Source organism: Solanum lycopersicum, chromosome 4 (genome assembly GCF_036512215.1).
Source record: "Solanum lycopersicum chromosome 4, SLM_r2.1".
NCBI lineage: Eukaryota > Viridiplantae > Streptophyta > Magnoliopsida > Solanales > Solanaceae > Solanum > Solanum lycopersicum.
In genome coordinates this window covers 50,925,275-50,941,976 of record NC_090803.1, presented here as the reverse complement: position 1 = coordinate 50,941,976, position 16,702 = coordinate 50,925,275, and the positions used below count along the sequence as shown (strand labels likewise).

The following is a 16,702-nucleotide window of genomic DNA, read 5'->3' as shown; positions in this document are numbered from 1 at the left end:
CCTCTGCTATTGAAGTTAAGATTACAAAATTTAAAAAATATTTTTTTCCTATTCCTCAAATTTATTTAACTCCACTTCTTTTCAACCCCGAATATAAAGAATATGGTGCAAAAGCTTTAGTTGAATGCATTTATCAGAATTTAGATATTCAACCTGAAGAAGAACCTGATTTTGTAACATGTCAAAATAGTGTAAAATACTTTGCAAAATAAATGTATGATAAATATTCATTCTTAGATAATGTTGAAATTCTCAAACGTCTACGAATCAAGTAGGTGCTCATGGACGAGTGAAACATAAACTTGGTCTTGACTCTTCTAATAAATGTGAATTTGTTAAATATCTTGAACAGGGTACAGATGATATTACAAACGATAATGGTATACCGAAACTATTGAACTAGTGGAGAAATCGTGGAGCTCAATATCCAAAACTTAGTAGGATGGTGAAGGATGTGCTTGCAATTCAAGGATCATCAGTAGCTTAAGAGGCAGCTTTCAGCGCGGCAAGATTTCAAATTGGAGACCACAGATATTCGTTAGCAGAAGACAGCCTGGAGATATCAGTGTTATTTAGAGACTGGATAAATGTTGAGCGTAGAAATCAAGGACTTCCAAAATTAGATAGTCAATTTGAACTTTTCATAGATACAACTATTGGATGTGGTAGTGATGATGGCATCGAAATTCAAGATCGTCAACGAGCTTTACCAAGACCAGAAGTTGATCACAATCAATCCCTAGCTGAGTTAGAAAGAGGATTTACGGGACTATACAACTATTAGTATTACATTCGAGACATAGTTGAAACAGAATCCTTCCTAGAAGGTGGCTGCGTAAGCTATGTACTCTACTAATGGTTGTAAATTGAAATTGTAATTTGTTACAAATTTAAATAAATTAAATTGATATTTTTTAATTTTTGTAATTGTTTTATCCGTATTTTAATTTACTTTTTTAAATTACAAATTTTATATTTTTAATATTTACAAGATACAAGTTATAAATATAACTTATAAAATAAATATTAATGAATATAAGTAATAACTTATAAAGTATAAACTTCAAAAGAATTAAATTTTGAAAACTTTATTAGATTACTTGCAAACTTAACAATAATCAAAAAAATTAATAAAATATCTTTAAAATAAACTTAAGTTAAAAATTATAGTATAAATTTAAAAACTATTAATTTATACTTAAAAAATAAAAAAAATATATTTTCGTCATTTAAAAAATATCGTCCCGTTAATCCCGTCCCATTCCATCCCGGTCCGTTCCGGTTCATTCCGGTTCCGTCCCGGTATATAGTGGAAGGGAACGAAACAGATGAACGATCCCGGTAATTCCGGTCCGGTCCGGTACCGGTTCATTCCGGTCCGGTGACCCGGTTCCGGTCCGTTGACCAGACTCATTGAGGGGAGAGGATAGGGGTGAAAAAATGATATTATGAGGGCTAGCCGAGGGGGATAAAACTTGAAATGGAAAATATTTTTAAAAACAAACTTAGTTTTTTTTAAACATGGGCGGTGAAAATATAAAAATTTGAAATTGAAAATATTTTTTAAAAACAACTTAATATTTTTTGAAGGGGGTGGGTCGTGGGTAGGGGCGGGGTGAGGTGAAAAAAAATGGAAATTTGATGTTGGAAATATTTTTAAAAAATATATTTTTCAACAAAAAAAATGTAATTTGAAGTTGAAGAAAGTTTTGAAAAATGTTTTCCTTAATTGTTAAAGGGGAAATCATTTTCCTTAATTTTGAGGAAAATGAGTTGATTTAGAAAAAATTTCCAAAACTTTTAGCCCAACCAAACATGAGAAAATTGAAAAAAAATTTCGAGAAATGTTTTCCTTCATACCAAACAAACTCCTAATTTAAATAGGTACAAGAGCTTCTACAATTACAATATATAAAATTCGGTAACTAACGACACAACTTCCACCACAGGAAAGGAAAAGTAGAAGCTGTTGGTGATTGTCTCTGTCTTCACCTTTGAAATATTGTTGACCTTACAATCAGATTATGTCAAAAGACATAATAAGAGCAGTATTAGTACAAACCACAGGTACTGGTAGGCATCATCGGTCAACTCGATGTGCATCACATAATATAAAGAAATCAACCAGCAGAAAACATGTAATAGAAAAATACATTCTCAACCTTTATCCTCCCACATTTACCGTTAGCATATACCTTAAGCGTATCATAACACTTGACTCTAACCCCCTAAGTCGCTTCGCTCTTAATCATAGCCTAATAGTTCTAACTCGTGGATGAGTTCTTGAATACAATCACTATCAACCCAGCCAATCACTCACAACACACCCTCACTTTTTTTGCACCATAAATTAACCCTTGACTACACATTATACCCTATCAAGGTTTGCTAACTATTTCAAATATGAACCTCCTATCCAAGGTAAAATCTAACTACTATTTAGACCATGAACACTACCCTGTTTCTTATTATTCAAGAACACTTACAACCCTTTTAACCATATTTTGTAATAATTCATGAATCCTCGATCTCTACTAACCAAATCATATATTTGTAGACCTGCTCATTCACAATCAATTTCAATTAACTAGATATAAATCATTTAATTACCATATGGTAAACATACATATAAAATATGCACAATTCAATTATCATTTTAGGTAAACCTACAATTTCTCAATTTTCAAGCCAATTAGATATGAACATAATCATCACAACGAGTTCCCTCATAGAACCCATGTTTACATCCCTACTCTGTCAAAATAAGGTGAAACATCGTGGTGACTCAAAATAAATAAAACTTTAAGTTAAAAAAATTTTAAAACGAGTAGAAGGATATTAAAAGGGGAAAGGGAGTTCAAAGGGATTAAATGGAGTCGTCACCTTTTAGGAAAACTAGGAAACCAATTAATAATTAACTTGAAAGAAAAATCTACGAAACCAATTTGATTCTAGGTAAGAGGTTCAAGTTATTTGTAACGACCTGTTTAGTCGTTTTGAGCAACAGATTTTATTTCTGGAAAACAGGCTGAGACGACGGAACCCACGACGGACCGTCATGGGCACAACGGACCGTCGAGGGTCTCGTTTCAAAACACTTAGAAATTCTGAAAAATGGATACTGAAATCAACTCTCTGAACTTCGTAACGGAATGGCAGGACGGACCGTCACAGACTCTTCAGAGAATTAAGTCTCTGAACTCTGTGACGGAGCAGCAGGACGGACCGTCGCAGGCACGACGGCCCGTCACAGGCTGCGTAATCCCAGGCTGAGTCGAATTTCTGTTAAGTAATTTAGGGGGCATTTTGGACTATTCCTGCTTTAATTATAAAGCTAGTGGGTTAATGTTAATAAGTCTAACTACTTGGGGGTTAAAAGAGGTAACATTGAGTTAATTAATGGGCTAATTCACCATCTTTTATACTTAATTATATGCTAATTAGGGTAAAAGAGAGAGGGTTTGAATAAGAAAAAGAAAAGAACAGAAAGAGAGGGAGAAACGAACGAGAAAGAGGAGAAATGAGAAGAAGAACAAAGCTTTGGGAACTTGCTTGCTTGATTTCTAATCTTCGGTGGAGGTAGGTTATGGCTTTTATACTATTCGTAGTTAACTCTTAATAGCGAATGATATGTGTTGGGTGTATTGTAAGTCTTCTATATGCTTAATTGTATGCTTGCATGAATGTGATTATATAATTGTGATGAAATAAGCATGACGAAGCTATTGAATTCCAAATCTTGAAAACCCCTTGTTAATGATGATGCCTTGGTATAAAAGAAGGCTTGATGAACTAAAGTAATGAGATTGATGATGCCTTAGTATAAAAGAAGGCTTGATGAACTAAAGTAATGAGATTGACGATGCCTTGGTATAAAAGAAGGCTTGAGGAATTAATGGAACGAAATTAGGAGATCGGGTGTCACGAACCGACACGTAGAATTCGGGGATCGGGTGTCACGAACCGACACGTAGAATTAGGGGATCGGGTGTCACGAACCGACACATAGAATTAGGGGATCGGGTGTCACGAACCGACACGTAGAATTAGGGGATCGAGTGTCACGAACTGACACGTAGAATTAGGGGATCGGGTGTCACGAACCGACACGTAGAATTAGGGGATCGGGTGTCACGAACCGACACGTAGAATAAGGGGATCGGGTGTCACGAACCGACACGTAGAACTAGGGGATCGGAGTGTCACGTTCTGACACATAATAGTAAGGGAGCGGAGTGTCACGTACCGACACAAGAATAAAGGTGATGAATCTTGAAAGATGTTAATATACTCAATCTAATAAACCTAATTCCCAAATGAGTATGATATGGAGGCTTGAGTCCTCATGAATGTACTTAACGTTATTTATCAAAGATTCTTGTACATGATGTTGATACAGATTGAGTATTGTAGTTGATTTATGATATTATCTGATATATACTGTTTTCTATTTTGAGTTGGCCGATGATATCTACTCAGTAGCCGTGTTTTGTACTGACCCCTACTTGTATGTTTTCTTTTTGATTATTTGTGGAGTGCAGCAAACGTGCCGTCGTCTTCAACTCAACCGCAACTCTAGCCAGTCTTCATTATTCCGGATTTCAGGGTGAGCTAATGCTTCTAGCTTGGACTGGATCTTCCTCTTCATGTCTTGATGCCTTGAAGTTCCGGCATGGACAAGCTTTTTATGTATTTTAGCTTCTACATACTCTTAGCTTTAGTAATTTGAAGTAGATGTTCTTGTGATGATGACTTCCAGATTTTGGGGATAATAATAGTTGTTGAGTTTTTAGAAGTTATTGAATTGGTTTTTATTAATGAGTTTAAGTCTTCCGCATTACTTTCTGTTGATATTATATTGAAATGTTAAGGTTTAGATTGGTTGGTTTGCTCACATAGGAGGGTAAGTGTGGGTGCCAGTCGCGGCCCGATTTGGGTCGTGACAAACTTGGTATCAGATCATTAGGTTCGTTGGTCTCATCACACAAGAACGAGTCTAGTAGAGTCTTAAGGAACGGTAGGGGAACGCCTTTACTTTTCTTTGAGAGGCTACAAGACTTTAGGAAAATTCCATTCTTTCTTTCTTTCTTTCGTGCTATTACTTGGGTCCAATTGGTATCTAGGTGATACAAATTGGTATCTGACCATCTTCACTCTATTTCGCAGATGATTAGAACTAGAGCAACAACCGCGCCAACATCAACATCGGCAAAACAAGAAGCGTCTGAGCAAGCCATTGGAGTTGTAGCTCGAGGAAGAATAGCGGCAAGAGGCCGTGGTAGAGGTCGTGGGAGGATGTCCTCTAGAGGAAGAGGACGAGCACCTAGCCCATCTGATACTAGGGCGGTGACTCCTCCACCGACTGAAGAAGTAGTAAGAGAAGGGTAGAATGGGGAAAATGAACAAGTACAGAATGAGGAATTACCACCCCAACCTACCCCAGAGATGATCAATCAGGTTCTTGCTTATCTTAGCGGATTATCTGATCAAGGCCAAGCGCCTCCAGTGTTTTCTGCACCAGTACCTCAGGCTCCGGAGGTACAACATGCGGCTACTGTGGCTCCCCGTATGGATGCCTCATTGGAAATAGGCACATTTCCTCGTCTGACTACAGGGTCTGTAATGACAAATGATCAGCATGAACTTTTCAGTAAGTTCTTGAAATTGAAACCTCCAGTCTTCAAAGGTGCTGAATCGGAGGATGCTTATGATTTTCTGGTTGACTGTCACGAGCTACTACACAAGATGGGTATAATAGAACGGTTTGGTGTGGAGTTTGTGACTTATCAGTTTCAAGGGAACGCCAAAATGTGGTGGCGGTCACATGTTGAGTGTCAACCAACAGAGGCACCACCTATGACTTGGGCATCATTCTCTAGCTTGTTTATGGAGAAGTATATCCCCCGAACTTTGAGGGATAGGAAAAGAGATGAATTTTTGAGCCTAGAGCAAGGTAGGATGTCGGTTACTGCATATGAGGCTAAGTTTCGTGCATTATCCCGATATGCCATCCAACTTTGTTTCAGTCCACAAGAGCGGATTTGCCGCTTTGTGAAGGGATTGAGATCAGAATTGCGGATTTCAGCCTTACAGGTAGCGGCTACTGCAAAATCCTTTCAAGAGGTGGTAGACTTCGTGATAGAGGTGGAAGGAGTGAAGCCAGATGACTTCACCATGGCATCGACATCAAAAAGGGTTCGAAAGGGAGGTGAGTTTAATGGTTCTTACTCTAGAGGACAGGGTTCAGGAGGTTACTCAGTCCAATCAATTCAGTCTTCACTACAGACTGTAGTCGGAGGTCCACCTCAGACCGGTCAACACTTCTCTGAGAGACCTATGCTTGACTCCAGAGAGTGTTATGGATGTGGGGAGACTGGACATATTAGGAGGAATTGTCCAAACCAGAGTTATAGACCCCCAATAGCTAGAGGTAGAGGTGGTCATGGCAGAGGCCATTATTCTGGGGGACGTGGTGGCCGAGGTAATGGTGGTCACCAAAACGGCCGGTGTGACGGGCAAACTAGAGACACTACAGCACCACATGGTAGGGGCAACGGGCAGACAGGTGATAGGGCCTATTGTTACGCCTTCCCTGGGCGGTCAGAAGCGGAGATGCTGTTATCACAAGTAATCTTTTGGTTTGTGATTGTATGGCTTCTGTATTATTTGACTCTGGCTCTACATTTTCATATGTATCTTCCGCATTTGCTAATGGTCTTAATTTACATTGTGAATTGCTTGACATACCTATTCGTTTTTCTACTCCGGTGGGTGAGTCTGTGATAGTTGAAAAGGTGTATAGGTCTTGTCTTGTAACTTTTGTGGGGAGCAATACTTATGTAGACTTGGTTATCTTAGAAATGGTTGATTTTGATGTAATTTTGGGTATAACTTGGCTTTCCCCAAATTTTGCAATCTTGCATTGTAATGCAAAAACTGTGACGTTAGCCAAGCCTGGGACAGATCCGTTAGTGTGGGAGGGTGACTACACTTCCAATCCGATTCGTATTATCTCCTTTCTTCATGCTAAGAAAATGGTTAGTAAGGGTTGTTTAGCGTTCTTGGCACATCTCAGGGATGATACTACCCAAGTACCTCCAATTGAGTCGGTCTCGATAGTTCGTGAGTTTTTAGATGTGTTTCCCGCAGACCTTCCTGGCATGCCACCGGATAGAGATATTGACTTCTGCATCGATCTTGAACCGGGTACTCGCCCCATTTCTATACCCCCTTATAGAATGGCTCCCGCGGAGTTAAGAGAGTTAAAGGCACAACTTCAAGAGTTGCTAAGCAAAGACTTTATTAGACCAAGTGCATCTCCTTGGGGTGCTCCGGTATTATTTGTGAAGAAAAAAGATGGGAGCTTTCGAATGTGCATAGACTACAGACAACTAAATAAGGTAACGGTTAAGAACAAGTATCCTCTTCCTCGCATTGATGATTTGTTCGATCAGTTACAAGGTGTTTGTGTCTTCTCTAAGATTGACTTGAGATCCAGTTATCATCAATTGAAGATACGGGCAACGGATGTGCCAAAGACTGTTTTTCGAACCAGGTATGGGCATTACGAATTCGTAGTGATGTCATTTGGTCTTACGAATGCCCCTGCTGCTTTCATGAGCTTGATGAACGAGATTTTTAAGCCATATCTGGATCTCTTTGTGATCGTATTTATTGATGATATATTGGTATACTCAAAGAGCAAGAAGGAACATGAGGAGCATTTGAGAATGGTATTGGAAATGTTGAGGGAGAAAAAGCTTTATGCCAAATTCTCCAAGTGTGAGTTTTGGCTAGATGCAGTGTCCTTCTTGGGGCATGTGGTTTCTAAGGATGGGTGATGGTGGATCCTTCTAAGATTGAGACAGTGAAGAATTGGGTAAGACCTACTAATGTGTCAGAAATAAGGAGCTTTGTCGGTTTAGCTAGCTACTACCGTCGATTTGTCAAGGGGTTCTCTTCCATTGCTTCCTAATTGACGAACTTGACTAAGCAGAATGTTCCATTTGTATGGTCGGATGAATGTGAAGAAAGCTTTCAAAAGCTCAAGACTTTGTTGACTACTGCACCAATCCTTACCCTGCGAGTGGAAGGTAAGAATTTCATTGTCTATTGTGATGCATTCTATTCGGGTTTGGGTGCAGTGCTAATGCAAGAGAAGAACGTAATTGCTTATGCTTCAAGGCAATTAAAGGTGCATGAACGTAATTATCCGACCCATGATTTGGAATTGGCTGCGGTAGTGTTTGCCTTAAAGCAATGGAGACACTATCTATACGGAGTTAAGTGTGAAGTATACACGGATCATCGTAGCCTACAGTATGTCTTTACTCAAAAAATATTTGAATTTGAGACAGAGGAGATGGATGGAACTACTGAAGGACTACGATATCACCATCTTGTATCATCCGGGAAAGGCTAATGTTGTGGCAAACGCCTTAAGTAGAAAGGCAGGGAGCATGGGAAGTCTAGCTCACTTGCAAGTTTCTAGACGTCCATTGGCTAGAGAGGTTCAGATTCTGGCTAACGACTTGATGAGGTTAGAAGTAAATGAGAAGGGAGGATTGTTGGCTTGTGTTGGAGGCAAGATCTTCTTTTCTTGACAAGATTAAGGGAAAACAGTTTGAGGATGAGAAACTAAGCAGAATCCAAGATAAAGTATTGCGAGGAGAGGCTAAGGAAGCACAAATCGATGAGGAAGGTGTTTTGAGAATCAAGGGAAGGGTATGTGTACCCCGCGTTGATGATTTGATCAACACTATTCTGACAGAGGCTCATAGTTCAAGGTATTCTATACATCCTGGTGCAACCAAGATGTATCGTGACCTAAAGCAACACTTTTGGTGGAGTAGAATGAAGCGTGATATTGTTGATTTTATTGCCAAATGTCCAAACTGTCAGCAAGTAAAGCATGAACACCAGAGGCCCGGAGGAACACTTCAGAGAATGCCCATTCCTGAATGGAAGTGAGAAGGGATTGCAATGGATTTCGTGGTTGGTCTTCCAAAGACAATGGGTAAGTATGACTCTATTTGGGTGATTGTTGATAGGTTAACCAAGTCTGCTCATTTCATTCCGGTCAAGGTGACTTACAATGCAGAGAAGTTAGCCAAAATCTATATCTTAGAAATTGTTCGGTTGCATAGGGTTCCACTCTCCATCATATCAGATAGAGGTACGCAGTTTACTTCTAAGTTTTGGAAAACATTGCATGCGGAATTGGTTACTAGGTTGGACCTTAGTACTGCGTTCCATCCTCAGACCGATGGTCAGTCTGAGCGAACGATTCAACTGTTGGAGGATATGCTTCGTGCATGTGTGATAGAATTTGGTGGTCAGTGGGATAGCTTCTTACCCTTAGCAGAGTTCTCCTACAACAATAGCTATTACTCAAGCATTGATATGGCCCCATTTGAGGCACTATATGGGAGAAGATGTAGGTCTCCCATTGGGTGGTTTGATGCATTTGAAGTTAGACCTTGGGGTACTAACCTTCTGAGGGAATCGTTAGATAAAGTGAAATCTATTCAAGAAAAACTTCTAGCGACGCAAAGTAGACAGAAGGAGTATGCACATCGGAAGGTTAGAGACTTGGAGTTTATGGAGGGTGAACAAGTCTTACTGAAAGTTTCGCCCATGAAAGGGGTGATGCGGTTTAGAAAAAGAGGTAAACTAAGCCCAAGGTATATTGGTCCCTTCGAGGTTCTGAAGCGCATAGGGGAGGTGGCTTATGAGTTAGCCTTGCCTCCAGGGCTGTCCGGAATGCATCCGGTATTCCATGTGTCTATGTTGAAAAGATACCATGGGGATGGAAACTATATTATTCGTTGGGATTCAGTCTTGCTTGATGAAAATTTGACTTATGAGGAGGAGCCTGTTGCCATTCTAGATAGAGAAATTCGCAAGTTGAGATCAAGGGAGATTGCATCCATCAAAGTTCATTGGAAGAATCGACCAGTCGAAGAAGCCACTTGGAAGAAAGAGGCTGATATGCGAGAAAGATACCCACACCTGTTTACAGATTCAGGTACTCCTCTTCGCCCTTGTTTTCCTTCTTGTGATCGTTCGGGGACGAACGATGGGTAAATTGGTATCTATTGTAACGACCTGTTTAGTCGTTTTGAACAGCAGATTTTACTTCTAGAAAAACAGGCTGAGACGACAGAACCCACGACGGACCGTCATGGGCACGACGGACCGTCGAGGAGTCTAGTTTCAAAATACTTAGAAATTCTGAAAAATGGGTACTGAAATTGACTCTCTGAACTTCGTAATGGAATGACAGGACGGACCGTCACAGGCGTGACGAACCGTCACAGACTATTCAGAGAATTAAGTCTCTGAACTCTGTGACGGAGCAGCAGGACGGACCGTCGCAAGCACGACGACCCGTCACAGGCTGCGTAATCCCAGGCTGAGTCGGATTTCTGTTAAGTAATTTAAGAGACGTTTTGGACTATTCCTGCTTTAATTATAAAGCTAGTGGGTTAATGTTAACAAGTCTAACTACTTGGAGGTTAAAAGAGGTAACCTTGAGTTATTTAATGGGCTAATTCACCATCTTTTATACTTAATTATATGCTAATTAGGGTAAAAGAGAGAGGGTTTGAATAAGAAAAAGAAAAGAACAGAAAGAGAGGGAGAAACGAACGAGAAAGAGGAGAAACGAGAAGAAGAACAAAGCTTTCGGAACTTGCTTGCTTGATTTCTAATCTTCGGTGGAGGTAGGTTATGGCTTTTATACTATTCGTAGTTAACTCTTAATAGCGAATGATATGTGTTGGGTGTATTGTAAGTCTTCTATATTCTTAATTGTATGGTTGCATGAATGTGATTATATAATTGTGATGAAATAAGCATGATGAAGCTATTGAATCCCAAATCTTGAAAACCCCTTGTTAATGATGATGTCTTGGTATAAAAGAAGGCTTGATGAACTAAAGTAACTAGATTGATGATGTCTTGGTATAAAAGAAGGTTTGATGAACTAAAGTAATGAGATTGACGATGTCTTGGTATAAAAGAAGGCTTGAGGAATTAATGGAATGAAATTAGGGGATCGGGTGTCACGAACCGACACGTATAATTAGAGGATCAGGTGTCACAAACCGACACGTAGAATTAGGGGATCGGGTGTCACGAACCGACACGTAGAATTAGGGGATCGGGTGTCACGAACCGACACGTAGAATTAGGGGATCGGGTGTCACGAACCGACACGTAAAATTAGGGGATCGAGTGTCACAAACCGATACGTAGAATTAGGGGATCGGGTGTCACGAACCGACACGTAGAATTAGGGGATCGGGTGTCACGAACCGACACGTAGAATTAGGGGATCGGGTGTCACGAACCGACACATAGAATTAGGGAATCGGGTGTCACGAATCGACACGTAGAATTAGGGGATCGGGTGTCACGAACCGACACGTAGAACTAGGGGATCGGAGTGTCACGTGCCGACACATAGTAGTAAGGGAGCGGAGTGTCACGTGCCGACACATAGTAGTAAGGGAGCGGAGTGTCACGTACCGACACAAGAATAAAGGTGATGAATCTTGAAAGATGTTAATATACTCAATCTAATGAACCTAATTCCCAAATGAGTATGGTATGGAGGCTTGAGTCCTCATGAATGTACTTGACGTTATTTATCAAAGATTCTTGTACATGGTGTTGCTACAGATTGAGTATTGTTGTTGATTTATGATATTATCTGATATATACTGTTTTCTATTTTGAGTTAGCCGGTGATATCTACTCAGTACCCGTGTTTTGTACTGACCCCTACTTGTATGTTTTCTTTTTGATTATTTGTGGAGTGCAGCAAACGTGTCGTCGTCTTCATTACTCCGGATTTCAGGGTGAGCTAATGCTTCTAGCTTGGACTGGATCTTCCTCTTCATGTCTTGATGCCTTGAAGTTCCGGCATTGACTAGGAGGGTAAGTGTGGGTGCCAGTCGCGGCCCGATTTGGGTCGTGACATTATTCCGAGGGGAAGGGGTTAGGCACCCTCCGAAATCCACAGTTGTGGTTCCCGATTGAATTTATTTTTTCCAAATTGAGGAGAATAAAATAATGTACAAATACAATAAACATGCAATATACACAATAAAATAAAATAATAATTATCGGCCTAAAGTTTGTATAACGTCAATATTTACAAAATAATGAAATAAAAGTATGATTCGAACTACATTCGAATAATTTTAAGGAGAAACCTCTGGATACCTGTAAAGATACTTAGTAAAACACTTAGTACCAAATAAATATAAATAAAAATGAATAACTCAAATAATATCTTAAAAATAAAAATGTGTCTTATTAACATGGGAGGGCTTGGAAATCAACAGTAATTTCTTCATCAACCAATTTAACAAATAAACATATATGAACTTAAATTACATTTCCGTCATTTAAAATGAAAAAAAAAATCTAAACGCGACGCATAGATTTTTTATTGGTCATTTTAACAATTTCAACAAACAAATTATATGAATATAAACTAAGAGCCTGTTTGGCTCAGCTTAAAAACTGGTCAAACTGACTTAAAAGCTGATTTTTGACTTATTTAGTTGTTTGGCAATAGTCAAAATAACTTATTTTAAGTTAAAAAAACATATTTTAAGTCAAAAGTTAAAAGCTGGGTAGGGGTGCTTTTTTTTTCCAGCTTATAAGCTGTTTTAAGTTGACCAAATTTTTACCTTTTTCACCTTAATATTTTTATACAATCTCCAAATTACCCAAATAACCCTAACATCTCTTCCTTCTGTTTTTCCATTTTCAATTGTGGATGATAGACAATTACTTTTACTAATGAATGAAAATAAAATAAATCTTAAATCTTTCAGGTGATCTATTTAAATTATATATTAATAAAATGTAAAATAAGTTGCACATATAACTTAAATAAAAATTTATATTCCTCTTATAAATAATTTGTGATAATAAAAAAAAATATGAACGATAGACAATTATTATTACTTATGGATGAAACTAAAATAAAATCTTAAATCATTCTTTAACCTATTCAAATTATATATCTTTAAAATCTATAATAAGTTTATATTCCTCTTATAAATAATTTGTGATGAGAAAGAAATATGCGAATGATAGCAAAATATAATTATTTATGGCTGTAAAATATAAATTAATCAACTTTTATTATGTTAACAGCTTTTAAGGGTATTTCAGACATTTTGATTTAAAAAGTTGTTTATCAGCACTTATTTGCCAAGCACATCAACAACTTTTTTTTAACTTCAGCACTTTTATCCAAACGCATAACTGCTTATTTTAAAAATAAGTTTCAACACTTTCAAAAGTACTTTTTTAAAGCTGCTTTTATTAAGCTCATCCAAACGGGCTCTAAAAATTTCCGTCTTTTAATATTGGGGAGGCCTCCAAAATCGACGGAGAATTTTTCATTGGCCATTTTAACAATTTCAACAAACAAATTATATGAATATAAACTAAAAATTTCCGTCTTTTAATATTGAGGAGGCCTCCAAAACCGACGGAGAGTTTTTTCATTGGTCATTTTAACAATTTCAACAAACAAATTATATGAATATAAACTAAAAATTTCCGTCTTTTAATATTGGAGAGGCCTCTAAAATCGACGGAAAGTTTTTTCATTGGCCATTTTACCAATTTCAACAAACAAATTATATGAATATAAACTAAAAATGTCCATCTTTTAATATTGGGGAGGCTTCCAAAATCGACAGAGAATTTTTCATTGGCCATTTTAACAATTTCAACAAACAAATTATATGAATATAAACTAAAAATTTCCGTCTTTTAAAATTGAGGAGGCTTCCAAAACCGACGGAGAGTTTTTTCATTGGTCATTTTAACAATTTCAACAAACAAATTATATGAATATAAACTAAAAATTTCCATCTTTTAATATTGGGGAGGCCTCCAAAACCGACGGAAAATTTTTCATTGACCATTTTAACAATTTCAACAAACAAATTATATGAATATAAACTAAAAATTTCCGTCTTTTAATATTGAGGAGGCCTCCAAAACCGACGGAGAGTTTTTTCATTGGTCATTTTAACAATTTCAACAAACAAATTATATGAATATAAACTAAAAATTTCCGTCTTTTAATATTGGGGAGGCCTCTAAAATCGACAGAAAGTTTTTTCATTGGTCATTTTACCAATTTCAACAAACAAATTATATGAATATAAACTAAAAATGTCCATCTTTTAATATTGGGAAGGCTTCCAAAACCGGAGAGTTTTTCTATTGGTCATTTTAACAATTTCAACAAACAAATTATATGAATATAAACTAAAAAATTTTGTCTTCTAATATTTGGGAGTTTTTCAAAACTGACGGAGAATTTTTTCATTGATCATTTAACAAATAAATATTTTAACATAATCCTATCAAAGTAACAAAACAAGTGGCAAAGCAACATACTACCTCCAAAAGATAATAAAATAAGATAGCAACAGTAACCACATGATAACAATAAAATAGCAACAACAATAATAATAATATAAAATTAAGGCGTATACATATTTGATGACAAAAGAAATAATAGCATAGAAAACTAACAATGAACCGAACAAAGTTAAACAATAATAAATCTAACATCGCTAACGAGAAAAAAATCCATTAACAGAGAAGACATCTAAACACACAAAATTCTATGCATATTTTATAACAAATAAAATAAACTAGTAATAATAAAAAGACTTAATAAATGACAATGTCAGTAAACAGAGCAAAGGGTCAAAAATGAAGTATATTTTAACGGAGAGAAAGGAACAGAGGACCTGATTCGTTGATGTGTATGGGTGAGCTATTGGCAGACCTCAACGTTGATTGTTAGCTGCTGTTTGCTGTTGCAGGCTGCCTGGAAGCTGGCCACTGCTGCTGGTTGTTGCAACTCACCGTCGCTGTCCCTGAAAAAGAAGAAGAGAACAGGGGAAGGAGAAAGGGGGAGAAATGGGGGGAAGAGAGGAGAGGGGGCGGCTGCCGGAGATGGAGGGAGAGAAGAAGATTGGAGAGTAGTAATCATAAGAAATAGAGAACGATAGAGAGGCCACTGGGTCTCGTAGAATTTTGTGGGTTTCGCTGGAGAATCGATGGAAACGCTGGAGAATGGAGAAACGAAGGTAGGGTTCTACGCTTTGTCGCTTGAGCTTCGAGCTCGCGGTGGTCGATTTTGGATCTGAGCTTTGCAGGAGCTAGCATGTTTCGCCGGAGAATATGAATGGTGGCTCAATACTCCGATAATAACTTCGCCATTAATGGCTTCAAGCAATGGTCACTGGTGGAATGCTTGATCTTCAAGCCAGATTTGCTCTCTGGAGATGGAGTTTTCATGGTTCGCCGTAGATGGAGTTTTCTTGTTGTTTCTATGGGTATTGTTTGGTCATGAAAACTAATGGGTTTGGGTTTGATAGTACCGAAAAGGGAGGGAAACGGTGTCTGACTTGCTGCGTTATTTATTGTTTCGAGTCGGTTCACTGGCATTTGTGGACTGCCTAGAAGAAAAAGGAAGATAGGTCGTTGGGTGGTCCAAAAAATTATAGGCTTAGTATCTAAAATTATTATAATAAAAAATCTAATTTCTTTTTTATTTGTATTTGACTAAATTTTAGACTGTGCTAAATTCACATGAATACTAATAAATGTAACAAACAAAAATGAAATTTTAAAATAATATAATGAACGTAACTAATGACATGTGAAATGCAATTTTAAAAAAATAACTAACAAAAATTTTAAATTTTGATAAATGAATATAGTTATCGATAAACTTCCTTAAACTATAAAAAAAATTATTTTAAGCTATTAAATAAATAAAATTTCAAAATCACGAAATTTTAAAATGTTAGACCATAATTGGGTGTCAACAACCCACACCTAAATTTTTAGTGTTTTGAAACGTGACACCCGATTCAATATACATGTGTGTCGAAACGTGATATTCGATCGAGAATATATGTGTCGAAATGTGACACCAAATTCAATATATATATTGAAACATGACACTCGATTCAGTTAGTACAACCACAGTCACAATCACACCCACAACGCACGGTACTTATAGTCATACAATCAAGTATCATGTTCATGACATGTATTATTCACATATAATCATTTCATTATTTATGATCCACATTCTTTATTCATATACATGCACGCAGACAATGAAGCAATTTACCTGCACATCACACAACACGAAATCAAACCATCATCTAATCCTTGTTTGTAGGACAAGGTTGTTCCCCACGGTTCACGTCATCCTTAGCAACTAGAGTTCATGTACAGTTATCCATTTTTCTATGCTCGAAGGTCTAAATATGGATTTTATTGTTAATTAACATTATACTACGCAGTGAGCATAAATTTACGACTATTCAATTGAGTAAGCCTAGCATATTTGGACGTCAAGCAGCTGCAAAGGTATTGTAGCTTCAATCTTGGCTTTCGGACAACGAGACGGTGAATTTGATCGAAATTCAGCAAGTTTTCATCATCTTTGCACTAGAAATCTCTTCTTTTTTCCTTCTCAAGCCTAGAGCAGCCTTTTGAGGTTTCTGGAGTGATACTCATCTCTTTTTTGGCACTTGGTGAAAAAGAGAAAAATAAGATTTTGCATCATTTAAGTTCTGACCCCCACCCCCGACCATCTTGCTCTAGAGCTACTTGTTCCTCTGGAGCACCACCG

The 16,702-nt window shown here is 37.6% G+C and overlaps 1 long non-coding RNA gene across 1 annotated transcript; it reads right to left on the bottom strand.

Annotated features, from left to right (window-relative positions):
• Positions 1 to 290: 290 nt before the first annotated feature.
• Positions 291 to 15,598, bottom strand: LOC112941370 (uncharacterized). Its single transcript, XR_003246547.2, has 2 exons — positions 14,799 to 15,598; positions 291 to 553 (listed from the first exon to the last, which is right to left on the bottom strand). It is a non-coding gene; the product is annotated as an uncharacterized lncRNA (long non-coding RNA).
• Positions 15,599 to 16,702: the final 1,104 nt, after the last annotated feature.